Genomic DNA, 13192 nt, shown 5'->3' on the forward strand with positions numbered 1-13192 from the left:
AAACAACGGAGATGAAAGGGGGAGAAAACTAATTATTACTACCGCTGCATATGCGTATTGGGGTATTTATATAATGTGCTAAACTTCTTCTGTTGGGAAAATGTTTGTCATATCAGTGAGAATGAAACTTTACCCTGAGAAGGGGTGTTCTAAGGCTTCATGCTTTTAGCTCAGTGGTTTTTTTTTTCCTTAAAAATTATCTTCTGCACTTTTCTCTTCTCTCCACTTGTCTTTCAATGAACACTCTCCTTTTTCTCCATAAGTGTGCCTTTTGTTTTTCTTTCTCAGGCATATGGCAGTTATTAGTATCAAGTAAAGAGCGACTTAGCAGCAGCAGCAAAGAGTCAAAGGAAAAATAGCCTTGGCCTGAAGCCACAGTGATCTGGGGAAACAATATTAAAGCTGAGAAATCTATAAAAGGTCAGAGACTCATAGAGACCTTAACTTGGATGGGAAAACATACCTTCAGCCAAGTGTTCTGAAATGAGGAGGAAGAAATGGGGTGACCGCCTCCTTTTGGAAAAGGAGTTGAGTTCTGACTGATGAAGGTGTTTTGTCATCTGTAAAAGGAGAAGGACAGGTATGAATCAAGTCTCTCAAACTCTTCTACTTCTGATAGTTGCACAAGGCTGTTTAGTATCTTGACTCATCCATCCAGCAAATATCAACTGACTTACCATTAGCAAGCATTGTGCTGGGCATTGGTGAAGACCGAATCTGGGAACAATACATACAACTAATGAGCTAACTCCTAAACAAGCCCTTTTTACCAAGCACCCAATAAAACTTTACCCCTTTCCTTTTTTTTTTTTTTGGTGCACATTTCCTTTTAATTTTATTTTTTCAGTTAATGTTTAGGGACTTTCTGGTGGGCCAGTGATTAAGACTTTGGCTTCCATTGCAGGGGGTGTGGGTTTAACTCCTAGTCTAGGAGCTAAGATCTCACATGCCACACAGCCAAAAAAAAAAAAAAAACACCAAAATGTAAAACAGAATCAGTATTGTAACAAATACTAAAAATGGACCACACCAAAAGCAAAATCTTTAAAAAAAAAAGTAATGCTTAATTGAAGTGATGTTGATTTATAACCTTACGTTTTATGTTGGTTTATAACATGATATAAGTTCTATGATGTACAACATATGTGTACACATGTTAACTTCTGTGTATACAACATGCTTACCACCAAAAATTTAGTTTCTAGCTGTCAGTACCACAGGGAAAAGAATGAAACTAGACCACTATTTCACATGGTACACAAAAATCGTCTCAAAATGGATTAAAGCCTTGAATGTTAAGACTGAAACCACAAAACCAGAAGAAAACATAGGCTGTATGCTTTTTTGACATTGGTCTTAGCAACATCTTCCTGGATATGTCTCTTTGGGGAAGGGTAACAAAAGCAAAAATAAACACATGGGTCTTCTGCATAGCAAAGGAAACCATCAACAAAAGGAAACCTACTGAATTGGTGAAGATACTTGCAAATCATATATCCTATAAGGTGTTAAAATCCAAAATATATAAAGAACTTGTACAGATCAACAATGATAAAACAACCCCTGCCCCTTTTTGAGGCACCTTTTTCTCAAGAGTAGGAAGACTACTGCCATCTCTCCATGGCTATGCATCTTTGTGTCTCAAATAGGAACAGAAGGACCGTGATTGGATACCCAATTCAATTCATCAGCACAAGGGTATAGCGGATCTGGAACAAGGTTGCAGCTAAGCCATCTGAGTTGTTGGGGAGTGAGGATCCTCTATGTATGTTTTAATAAGGACTAGTAAAAACCAGATTTTTGCGCTCATTCTCTTAGTCAAGAGGTGCTGCAGACACATGGAGGAACCTGTGTTTTGTTTTGTTTTCCTTTTTGGATTTTTTTTGGAATGTAATGGATCATCAACAATATAACAAATATGGATTGGGAAGAGAAGAACATCTTTCCCCATCCACAGTGGAAATGATGCTGGTAATGCGCATTCTGGCCATTAGGGGATGTGAATCTTTTCAGGAAATTGCTGAAATGCTATATGAAATGCTCAAGGGAGAAGAATGCAATGGTGTTTAAACTTATGTGAATCAGAATCCCTTGTGGCATATTAAGATTCTGGGTGCATGTGTACTAAGTCACTTCAGTTGTGTCTGACTCTTTGCAACTCTATGGACTGTAGCCTGCCAGACTCCTCTGTCCATAGGATTCTCCAGGCAAGAATACTGGAGTGTGTTGCCATGCCCTCCTTCCCAACCCTGGGATGGAACCTGCATCTCCTGTATTGCAGGTGGATTCTTTACTCCTGAGCCAGGGAAGCCCAGGATTCTGAGTACCACCTTCTCATTCACCTGGTCTCATTCAGTTGGTCTGGGCTGGGGCCAGATAATCTGTGTGTGTAATCTTATAGGTGGTCTTACAGGTATTCTTTGTCCAGGCTGAGAGAAATATCCCTGATACAGGAGTGAAGTACTTGAATTCTGCCCATATTAGCCGAGTAATTGTATACAAGACCCTACAACATATAGAGTATGTCTGCTGAAATCCCAAGGAAGAAAATGGCCATGAAGATTGAAAGTTAATCTATATTAGGGCTTCCCTGATGGTCCACTGGTTAAGAATCTACCTTGCAACATAGGGGACACCAGTTAGACCCCTGGTCTGGGAAGATCCCACATGCCACAGAGCAACTAAGCCTGCAAGCCACAACTACTGAGCCCACAATCCTCAAATCCTGAAGCTCATGTGCCCTAGAACCTGTGCTCTGCAATGAGAGAAGTCACCACAATGAGAAACCCATGTGCCGTGACTAGCTAAGCCCCTGCTTAGCGCAACTAGAGAAAAGCCCACACACAGCAATGAAGAATCAGCACAGCCAAAAATCAATAAAAATAAATGCATAAATTGGCATATAAAAATTAAATAAAAATAAAATTAATCTATATAAAGCAATTATGCCAGTCTCAGTTGACATTGTGTGCTTAATAATACCAACTCATTACCTTTATCCTGTGAGAAGGGTAAGAGGTTCTGGGGTGTAAATGTCACCCATTGACAGTTCCTAGGCATATCACAGACTGGTAGAAATGTATGGAAGGAGTCCAGAGTCTCAAATCGAATAAAGCTGTGAGGCTAAGGCATGGAATTGGAAGAGAGGCATTTAGCTTAGAAAAGCTTAGGAAGAGGATCATGCTGATAGGAGATGGTGCAGAGAAATTCCAAAAGCAAGACACCGTAGGGGCCTTTATGACATCCCAGTGTGATCTGGAGCTGGCCTGTCGGCTCATTTAAAAAGGTCAGAAGAGGGTAACCACAAGTTTTATGGTAACTGCAAAGACTCCAGGTGACCATACACAGACCATCATGCACTCCAGAAGGATCTTATCTGTGAATCAACACCAATACATGTTTTTTTTTTCCCCTTTCTTTCTGGTATGAATTATACTTGATTATTAGTTAGCTTCCTAGAACAGTTCTAGAAAAGGTCTACATGGCTTAAGTTTGAGTCAACAGTTTGTTCCCACATGAATCCTAATGAAAAAAAAAGTCACATTCAAGCTCTATGAACGAAGTCACCGAGTTAACATTCACTTTTGTAGCTAGCACATTCTAAGATAAAAGTTTGCAGTTTGCTATATAAAGAAACTAATTAATACTGAATATGTAGAGTGAATATAGTATAATATATACACACACAGACACATTTATAGTTTTAAAACTATTTTATTGATCCAGCCCTGTCAAATCACTTTACAGATAATTTTCTCATTTTGGCATCAAAGTTGCTGATGTTATAAATACATCTTTCCATTACTTTAATTATTTCTAACATTTCAAAACATGCTTTTCATCTGTTTCCAGCTATTAGTTTAGGGATAGACATACCATTTATAATGAGATAGTTTCCTATATTTTAGAGCAGAATGGTGATTTACATGTAATACAAATTTCCATGGAAGAATAAAAGGGTTGATTTTACTTCACTGAAAAATGAGTATTGAAACAGGAAAATAATCTGGAGTCTCACAGGTGTAAAGAAACATTTTCATAATACCAGCCCCACTGCCCAAGTGTGGACCAATTCATCTTTGAATTTTTAATTCATTGTCCCTTTTCTTAAAAAATTAAAAATGCTTTATTTAGATACAATTTACTTATCATGTAGTTCACCCATTTAAAATACACAACTCAAGAGTTTTTAGTATGAAATTGTGTAACCATCACCACAGTCTGAATTTCAAAACCCATTTATCCCTCCAAAAAGGAAACCCCCTGCCTCTTTAGCAGTCTTTATTATCTCCCAGTTTTAGGATAACCATTGACCCATTTCCTGTCTCTATGGATTCACCTATTCTGGACATTTCACATAAATGAAATCATGTAATACATATTTTTTTTCCCCTGACCTTACACTTAGGATATGTTTTCAAGGTTTATCCAGACTATAGCATGTATCAAAACTTCATCCCTTTTCATTGCTTTTTATCACGAGAGTATATCACCTTTTATTCATCCATTCATTTTCTGTTGAACACTTGTTTGTTTCCACTTTTTGGCTTTGTGAATAATGCTGCTATGAACATTCATATACAGATATTTGTCTGGATATATGTACTTATGTATCTACCTAATAGTGGAATTGTTGGGTCATATGACAATTCTATGTTTAACTGTTTAAGGGAATGTCAAACTATTTTCTAAAGTGACTGCATCACTTCACATTCCCACTGGCACTGTATAAGAGTTCCCATTTCTTCATATCTTTGCCAACACTTGCTAATTGCTGTTCTATTATAACCATCCTACTAGGTATGAAGTGGTATCTTATTGTGGTTTTGATTTGTATTCCCTAATTACTAACGACATGAACATTTTTCATGTGATTATTGAGATTTGTGTATCTTCTTTGGAGAAATACACATTCAGACAATTTGGCCACTTTTTAAATTTGGATTTTTTATTATTGAGTTATTAATTTCATTTTCAGATATGTCATTCATAGTGTACAGAAATACAATTAATTTTTAGCATATTGCTCTTGTATCCTGGAACTTTGTTAAATTAATTTGCTACTTCTAATGGGTTTTAATATTAAGTAAATTCCTCAAGGTTTTCCATGTATAAGATTACCTTCAAATATACTTTGACTTTTCCTGTCTAATCTGAATGCTTTTGATTTCTTTTTCTTACCCTCATGCCCCACATAGAATCTCTGGTATGATGTTGAACAGAAACAATGAAAGCAGTCATCCTTGCCTTCTTTCTCATTTTAGGGGACAAAGTATCCTGTTTTTCTCCACTAAGTTTTAGTATCTGTGGGTTTTTCATAGATATTCTTTATCAGATTCAGGAAATTATTTTCTATTCCTAGTTTATTGACTTTTTAAAAAAAATCATGAGGGAGTGTTGATTTTTTCAAATCCTTTTCCTACATCTATTGAGATGATCATATTGATTTTATCCTTTATTCTATTAATATAATGTATTGTGTTAACTCAATTTTGGATGTTAAATTTGCCTTTTTTGTATAAATCCCACTTGGCTTCAGTGTGTAATTCTTTATACTGTTTCTAAGTTTGGTGTGCTAGTATTTTGTTGAGAATTTTTGCGCCTGTATTCACAAGAAATGTTAGTCAGTAATTCTCTCATCATGTTTTTGTCTGATTTTGGTATCAGCCTATTACTGGCCTCATAACCATATGGTATCACTTACATGTGGAATCTAAAATATTTATGACACAAATGAACATATCCTTGAAACAGAAATAGAGAACAGACTTGTGGTTGCCAGTGGGAAGAGCTGGTGGGGAAGGAAAGGATTGAGAGTTTGAGATTAGCAGATACAAACCATTATATATAGGATGGCTAAACAACAAAGTCCTGCTATATAGCACACAAAACTATATTCAATATCCTGGGATGAACCATAATGAAAAAGAATGTGAACACACACACACATATGTAACTGAATCACTTAGCTATACAGCAGAAATTAACACAACATTGTAAGTAAATCATACTTCAATAAAATCTTTAAAAGACCCAGAATTGCCAGAGTAATCCTGAGGAAAAATAACAAAACAGGAGGTATAACCTCTCAGACTTCAGACAATACTACAAAGCTACAATAACCAAAACAGTGTGGTACTGGCACAAAATGGATATATATGGAACAGAATAGAGAGCCAGAAATAAACCCACACACCTATGGTCAATTAATCTTGAACAAAGGAAGTAAGGATATACAATGGAAAAAGACAATCTCTTTGGCAAGTGGTGCTGGAAAAGTTGGACAGCCACATGCAAATGAATGAAGCTAGAACACACCCTCACCCCATATACAAAAATAAACCCAAAATGGCTTAAAGACAAGACCGGACACCATAAAACTCCTAGAAGAGAACATTTTATGACATAAACCAATGTTTTCTTAGTTTCCCAAGGCAACAGAAATAAAAGCAAAAATAAACAAATAGAACCTAATCAAACTTACAAGCTTTTACACAGGAAAAGAAACCATAAACAAAATGAAAAGACAACCTACAATATGGAAGCAAATATTTGCAAATGATGCAACTGACAGGGCTTAATTTCCAAAATACACAGATGGCTCATACAACAACAACAAACTACAATCAAAAAATGGGCTGATGATCTAAATAGACATTTCTCCAAAGACATACAGGTGCCCAACAAGCACATGAAAAGATGCTCAATATCACTATTAGAGAACTGCAGGTCAAACCTACAATGAGGTACCACGTTACAATGATCAGAATGGCCATCATTAAAAATTTTTCAAATAACAAATGCTGGAGAAGTTGTGGAGAAAAGGGAGCCCTCCTACACTAGGGTTGGAATGTGGTACATCCACTATTGGCCCAGCCACCCTGGAAAACAGTACAGAGGTTCCTCAAAAACCTAGAAATAGTGTTTCCATATGATTGAGCAATCCCACTCCTGAGCACATATCTAGACAAAACTATAATTCAAAAAGACACATGCATCCCTATGTTCATAGCAGCACTATTCACAATAGCCAAGACATGGAAACAACCTAAATGCCTATTGACAGGTTGAGTGTATAAAGAAAATATGGTCTCTCTCTCTATATGTGTGTGTGTGTGTGTATGTATATGTGTATATATATATATATATATATATATATGGAACATAACTCAACATAATAAAAGCCATATACTATATGACAAACCAACAGCAAACATTATCCTTAATGGTGAAAACTGAAAGCATTTCCTCTAAAATCAGGAATAAGACAAGGTGTCCACTCTCACCACTGCTATTCATATAGTTTTGGAAGTCCTAGCCACAGCAATCAGAGAAGAAAAAGAAATAAAAGGAATCCAGATTGGAAAAGAAGTAAAACTCACTGTTTGCAGATGACATGATCATCTACATAGAAAACCCCAAAGATACCACCAGAAAATTACTAGAGCTAATCAATGAATATAGTAAAGTTTCGGAATATAAAATTGATACACAGAAATCTCTTGCATTCCAATACATAACAATGAAAAAAACAGAAAGAGAAATTAAGGAAACAGTCCCATTTACCATTGCAATGAAGAGAATAAAATATTTAGGAATAAATTTACCCAAAGAAACAAAAGACCTATATATAGAAAACTATACAACACTGATGAAAGAAATCAAAGATGACACATATAAATGGGGAAAAATACCATGTCCGTGGATTGGAAGACTCAATATAGTGAAAATGAGTATATTACCCAAAACAATCTATAGATTCAACACAATCCCTGTAAAGCTACCAATGGTATTTTTCACAGAATTAGAACAAATAATTTCACAATTTGTATGGAAACACAAAAAAACTCAAATAGCCAAAGCAGTCTTGAGAAAGAAGAATGCAACTGGAGGGATCAACCTTCCTGACTTCAGATTATACTATTAAATTACAGCCCTCAAGATAGTATAGTACTGGCACAAAGACATAAATATAGATCAATGTAACAAAATAGAAAGCCCAGAGATAAATCTATGCACCTGTGGACACCTCATTTTCGACAAAAGAGGCAAAACTATACAATGGAGAAGAGACAATGTCTTTAACAAGTGGTGCTAGGAAAACTGGTCAACCATGTATAAAAGAATGAAACTAGAACACTTTCTAACACTATACACAAAAACAAACTCAAAATGGATTAAAGATATAAGACCAGAAACTATAAAACTCTTAGAGAAAAACATAGGCAGAACACTCTGTTGCATAAATCACAGCAAGATCCACCATAACCCACCTCATAGAGTAATGGAAATAAAAACAAATGGGACCTAATTAAAATTAAAAGCTTTTGCATAATGAAGGAAACTGTAAGGAAGGTGAAAAGGCAGCCTTCAGAATGGGAGAAAATAATAGCAAACAAAAAAACTGACAAAGAATTAATCTCCACAATATACAAGGAGCCCATGCAACTCAATACCAGAAAAACAAACAATCCAATCAAAAAGTGGGCCAAGAACTAAACAGACATTTCTCCAAAGAAGACATACAGATGGCTAATAAACACATGAAAAGATGATCAACATCACTCATTATTAGAGAAATGCAAATCTAAACCATAACGAGGTATCATCTCACACCAGTCAGAATGGCTGCCATCAAAAAGACTCAGTTCAGTTCAGTTGCTCAGTTGTGTCTGACTCTTTGCAACCCCATGGACTGCAGCACACCAGGCCTCCCTGTCCGTCACCAACTCCTGGAGTTTACTCAAACTCATGTCCATTGAGTCAGTGATGCCATACAACAATCACATCCTCTGTTGTCCCCTTCTCCTCCCGCCTTCAATCTTTGAATTCATCAGGGTCTTTTCCAATAAGTCAGTTCTTTGTATCAGATGGCCAAAGTTTTGGAGTTTCAGCTTCAACATCAGTCCTTCCAATGAATATTCAAGACTGATTTCATTTAGGATGGACTGGTTGGAACTCCTTGCAGTCCAAGAGACTCTTAAGAGTCTTCTCCAACATCACAGTTCAAAAGTATCAGTTCTTCGGTGCTCAGCTTTCTTTATAGTCCAACTCTCACATCCATACATGACTACTGGAAAAGCCAAGGCTTGACTAGACAGACCTTTGCTGGCAAAGTACTGTCTCTGCTTTATAATATGCTGTCTAAGTTGGTCATAATTTTTCTTCCAAGGAGTAAGCATTTAATTTCATGGCTGCAGTCACCATCTGCAGTGGTTTTGGAGCCCCAAAGAATAAAGTCTGTCACTGTTTCTACTGTTTCCCCAACTATTTGCCATGAAGTGATGGGACCAGATGCCATGATCTTAGCTTTCTAAATGTTGAGCTTTAAGCCAACTTTTTCACTCTCCTCTTTCACTTTCATCAAGAGGCTCTTTAGTTCTTCTTCATTTTCGGCTATAAGGGTGGTGTCATCTGTGTATCTGAGGTTATTGATATTTCTCCCAGCAATCTTGATTCCAGCTTGTGCTTCTTCCAGCCCAGCATTTCTCATGATGTACTCTGCATATAAGTTATATAAGCTGCTGCTACTAAGTCACTTCAGTCATGTCCAACTCTGCGACCCCATAGATGGCAGCCCACCAGGCTCCCCCATCCCTGGGATTCTCCAGGCAAGAACACTGGAGTGGGCTGTCATTTCCTTCTCCAATGCATGAAAGTGAAAAGTGAAAGTGAAGTCACTCAGTCATGTCTGACCCTTAGCGACCCCATTGCAGCCTACCAGGCTCCTCCATCCACGGGATTTTCCAGACAAGCAAACTGGAATGGGGTGCCATTGCCTTCTCCAGTTATATAAGCACAGTGACAATATACAGCCTTGACTTACTCCTTTCCATATTTGGAACTAGTCTGTGGTTCCACGTCCAGTTCTAACTGTTGCTTCCTGACCTGCATACAGATTTCTCAAGAGGCAGGTCAGGTGGTCTGGTATTCCCATCTCTTTCAGAATTTTCCACAGTTTATTGTGATCCACACAGTCAAAGGCTTTGGCATAGTCAATAAAGCACGAAAAAAAAAAAAGTTTTTCTGGAACTCTCTTGCTTTTTTGATGATCCAGCGGATGTTGGCAATTTGATCTCTGGTTCCTCTGCCTTCTCTAAAACCAGCTTGAACATCTGGAAGTTCACAGTTCACGTACTGTTGAAGCCTGGCTTGGAGAATTTTGAGCATTACTTTACTAGCGTGTGAGATGAGTGCAATTGTGCAGTAGTTTGAGCATTCTTTGGCATTGCCCTTCTTTGGGATTGGAATGAAAACTGACCTTTTCCAGTCCTGCGGCCACTGCTGAGTTTTCCAAATTTCCTGGCATATTGAGTGCAGCACTTTCACAGCATCATCTTTCAGGATTTGAAATAGCTCAACTGGAATTCCATCACCTCCACTAGCTTTGTTCGTAGTGATGCTTTCTAAGGCCCACTTGACTTCACATTCCAGGATGTCTGGCTCTAGGTCAGTGATCACACCATAGTGATTATCTAGGTCATGAATATCTTTTTTTGTACAGTTCTTCTGTGTATTCTTGCCACCTCTTCTTAATATCTTCTGCTTCTGTTAAGTCCATACAATTTCTGTCCTTTATCATGCCCATCTTTGCATGAAATGTTCCCTTGGTATCTCTAATTTTCTTGAAGAGATCTCTAGTCTTTCCCAGTCTATTGTTTTCTTCTATTTCTTTGTACTGATCGCTGAGGAAGGCTTTCTTATCTCTCCTTGCTATTCTTTGGAACTCTGCATTCAGATGCTTATATCTTTCCTTTTATCCTTTGCTTTTCGCTTCTCTTCTTTTCACAGCTATTTGAAAGATCTCCTCAGACAGCCATTTTGCTTATGCAAACTCTCTTACACTGTTGGTGGGAATGCAAACTGGTATAGCCACTATGCAGAACAGTTTGGAGAATCCTTAAAAAACTGGAAATAGAACTGCCATATGTCTCAACAATCGTACTGCTGGGCATACACAGTGAGGAAATCAGAATTGAAAGAGACACATGTACCTCAGTGTTCACTGCAGCAGTGTTTACAATAGCTGGGACATGGAAGCAACCTAGATGTTCATCAGAAGATGAACGTATAAGGAAGTTGTGCTACATATACAAAATGGAATATTACTCAGCTATAAAAGAGAACACATTTGAGTCAGTTCTAATGTGGTGGATGAAACTGGAGCCTATTATACTGGAGCCTATTAAACTGGAGCCTATTATACTGGAGTGAAGTTAGAAACAGAAACACCAATACAGTATATTAACATATATATATGGAATTTAGAAAGATGGTAACAATGATCCTACATGCAAGGCAGCAAAAGAGACACAGATAGATGTAAAGAACAGACTTTAGCACTATGTCGGAGAAGGCAAGGGTGGGATGATTTGAGAGAATAGCATTGAAACATGTATATTGCCATTTGTAAAATAGATGACCAGTGAAAATTTGAAGCATGAAGCAGGGCACTCAAAACTGGTACTCTGGGAGAACCCAGAGAGATGGGGTGGGGAGGGCAGAGGGGTTCAGGATAGGGGGACACAAGTGCACCTGTGGCCGATTCATCTCCATGCATGGCAAAAATCACAATACTGTCAACTAATTATCCTCCAATTACAATAAATAAATTAAAAATGTAAAAACAAAAAGCCTCTTGATGAAAGTGAAAGTGGAGAGTGAAAAAGTTGGATTAAAGCTCAACATTCAGAAAACTAACATCATGGCATCTGGTCCCGTCACTTCATGGGAAGTAGATGGGGAAACAGTGGAAACAGTGTCAGACTTTTTTTTGGGGGGGGGCTCCAAAATCTCTGCAGATGGTGATTGCAGCCATGAAATTAAAAGACACTTACTCCTTGGAAGGAAAGTTATGACCAACCTAGATAGCATATTCAAAAGCAGAGACATTACTTTGCCAACAAAGGTCCATCTAGTCAAGGCTATGGTTTTTCCAGTGGTCATGTATGGATGTGAGAGTTGGACTGTGAAGAAAGCAGAGCGCCAAAGAATTGATGCTTTTGAACTGTGGTGTTGGAGAAGATCTTTGAGAGTCCCTTGGACTGCAAGGAGATCCAACCAGTTCATCCTAAAGGAGATCAGTCCTGGGTGTTCATTGGAAGGACTGATGCTGAAGCTGATACTCCAATACTTTGGCCACCTCATGTGAAGAGTTGACTCATTGGAAAAGACCCTGATGCTGGGAGGGATTGGGGGCAGGAGGAGAAGGGGACAACAGAGGATGAGAGGGCTGGATGGCATCACCAACTCGATGGACATGAGTTTGGGTGAACTCCAGGAGTTGGTGATGGACAGGGAGGCCTGGCGTGCTGCAATTCATGGGGTTGCAAAGAGTCGGACGTGACTGAGCGACTGAACTGAACTGAACTGAAAAACAAAAAGAATAAAATAGTACTCAGCCATAAAAGAAGAATGAAATAATACCATTTCAGCAACATGAACAGACCTAGGGATTATTATACAAAGTGAAGTAAGTCAGAAAGACAAATGCCATGTGATATCACTTATATGTGGAATCTAAAATATAACAGATGAATTTATCTATGAAACAGAAACAGACTCACAGACAGAGAACCGACTTGTGGTTGCCGAGGCAGGGGGGATAGACTGGGAGTTTGGGATTAGCAGATGCAAACTGTTATATATGGAATTTATAAACAACGAGGTCCTACTATATAGCACAGGGAGCTACATTCAATATCCTGTGATAAACCATAATGGAAAAGAAATACAAAGTATGTGTGTATGTGTATGTGTGTATAAATATATATAAAATACATATACATACCTAATGTATGTGTATATGTATATACACACATATATACACACATACACACACATACATACCTGAATCACCTTGCTGTACAGCAGAAATTAACATTGTAAGTCAACTATAATTCAGCAACTTAAAAAACATTACCAGTTATATGCGTGCATGCACGCTGAGTCGCTTCAGTCATGTCCAGCTCTTTGCGACCCTATGGACTGTAGCACACCAGGCTCTTCTGTCCATGGGATTCTCCAAGCAAGAATACTGGAGTGGGTTCCCATTTCCCACTCCAGGGGATCTTCTCTATCCAGCAACTGAACTCACATCTCCTATGTCTCCTGCATTGGCAGGCAGGTTCTTTACCACTAGTGCCGCCTAGGAAGCCCCTTACCAGTCACAGGTGCAAATTATTATTTGACT

General features: G+C 38.0%; 1 long non-coding RNA gene across 1 annotated transcript in view; it reads right to left on the reverse strand.

Moving 5' to 3' along the window:
• Positions 1–463: 463 nt before the first annotated feature.
• LOC138991682 (uncharacterized) overlaps positions 464–13192 on the reverse strand; it is a 67724-nt gene continuing 54995 nt past the window's right edge. Inside the window, exon 3 of the long non-coding RNA XR_011467552.1 lies at positions 464–560. This is a non-coding gene — a long non-coding RNA (uncharacterized lncRNA). The remainder of the gene's footprint in view (positions 561–13192) is intronic.

The sequence above is a fragment of the Bos mutus genome, chromosome 18 (assembly GCF_027580195.1).
Source record: "Bos mutus isolate GX-2022 chromosome 18, NWIPB_WYAK_1.1, whole genome shotgun sequence".
In the NCBI taxonomy this organism is placed as follows: domain Eukaryota; kingdom Metazoa; phylum Chordata; class Mammalia; order Artiodactyla; family Bovidae; genus Bos; species Bos mutus.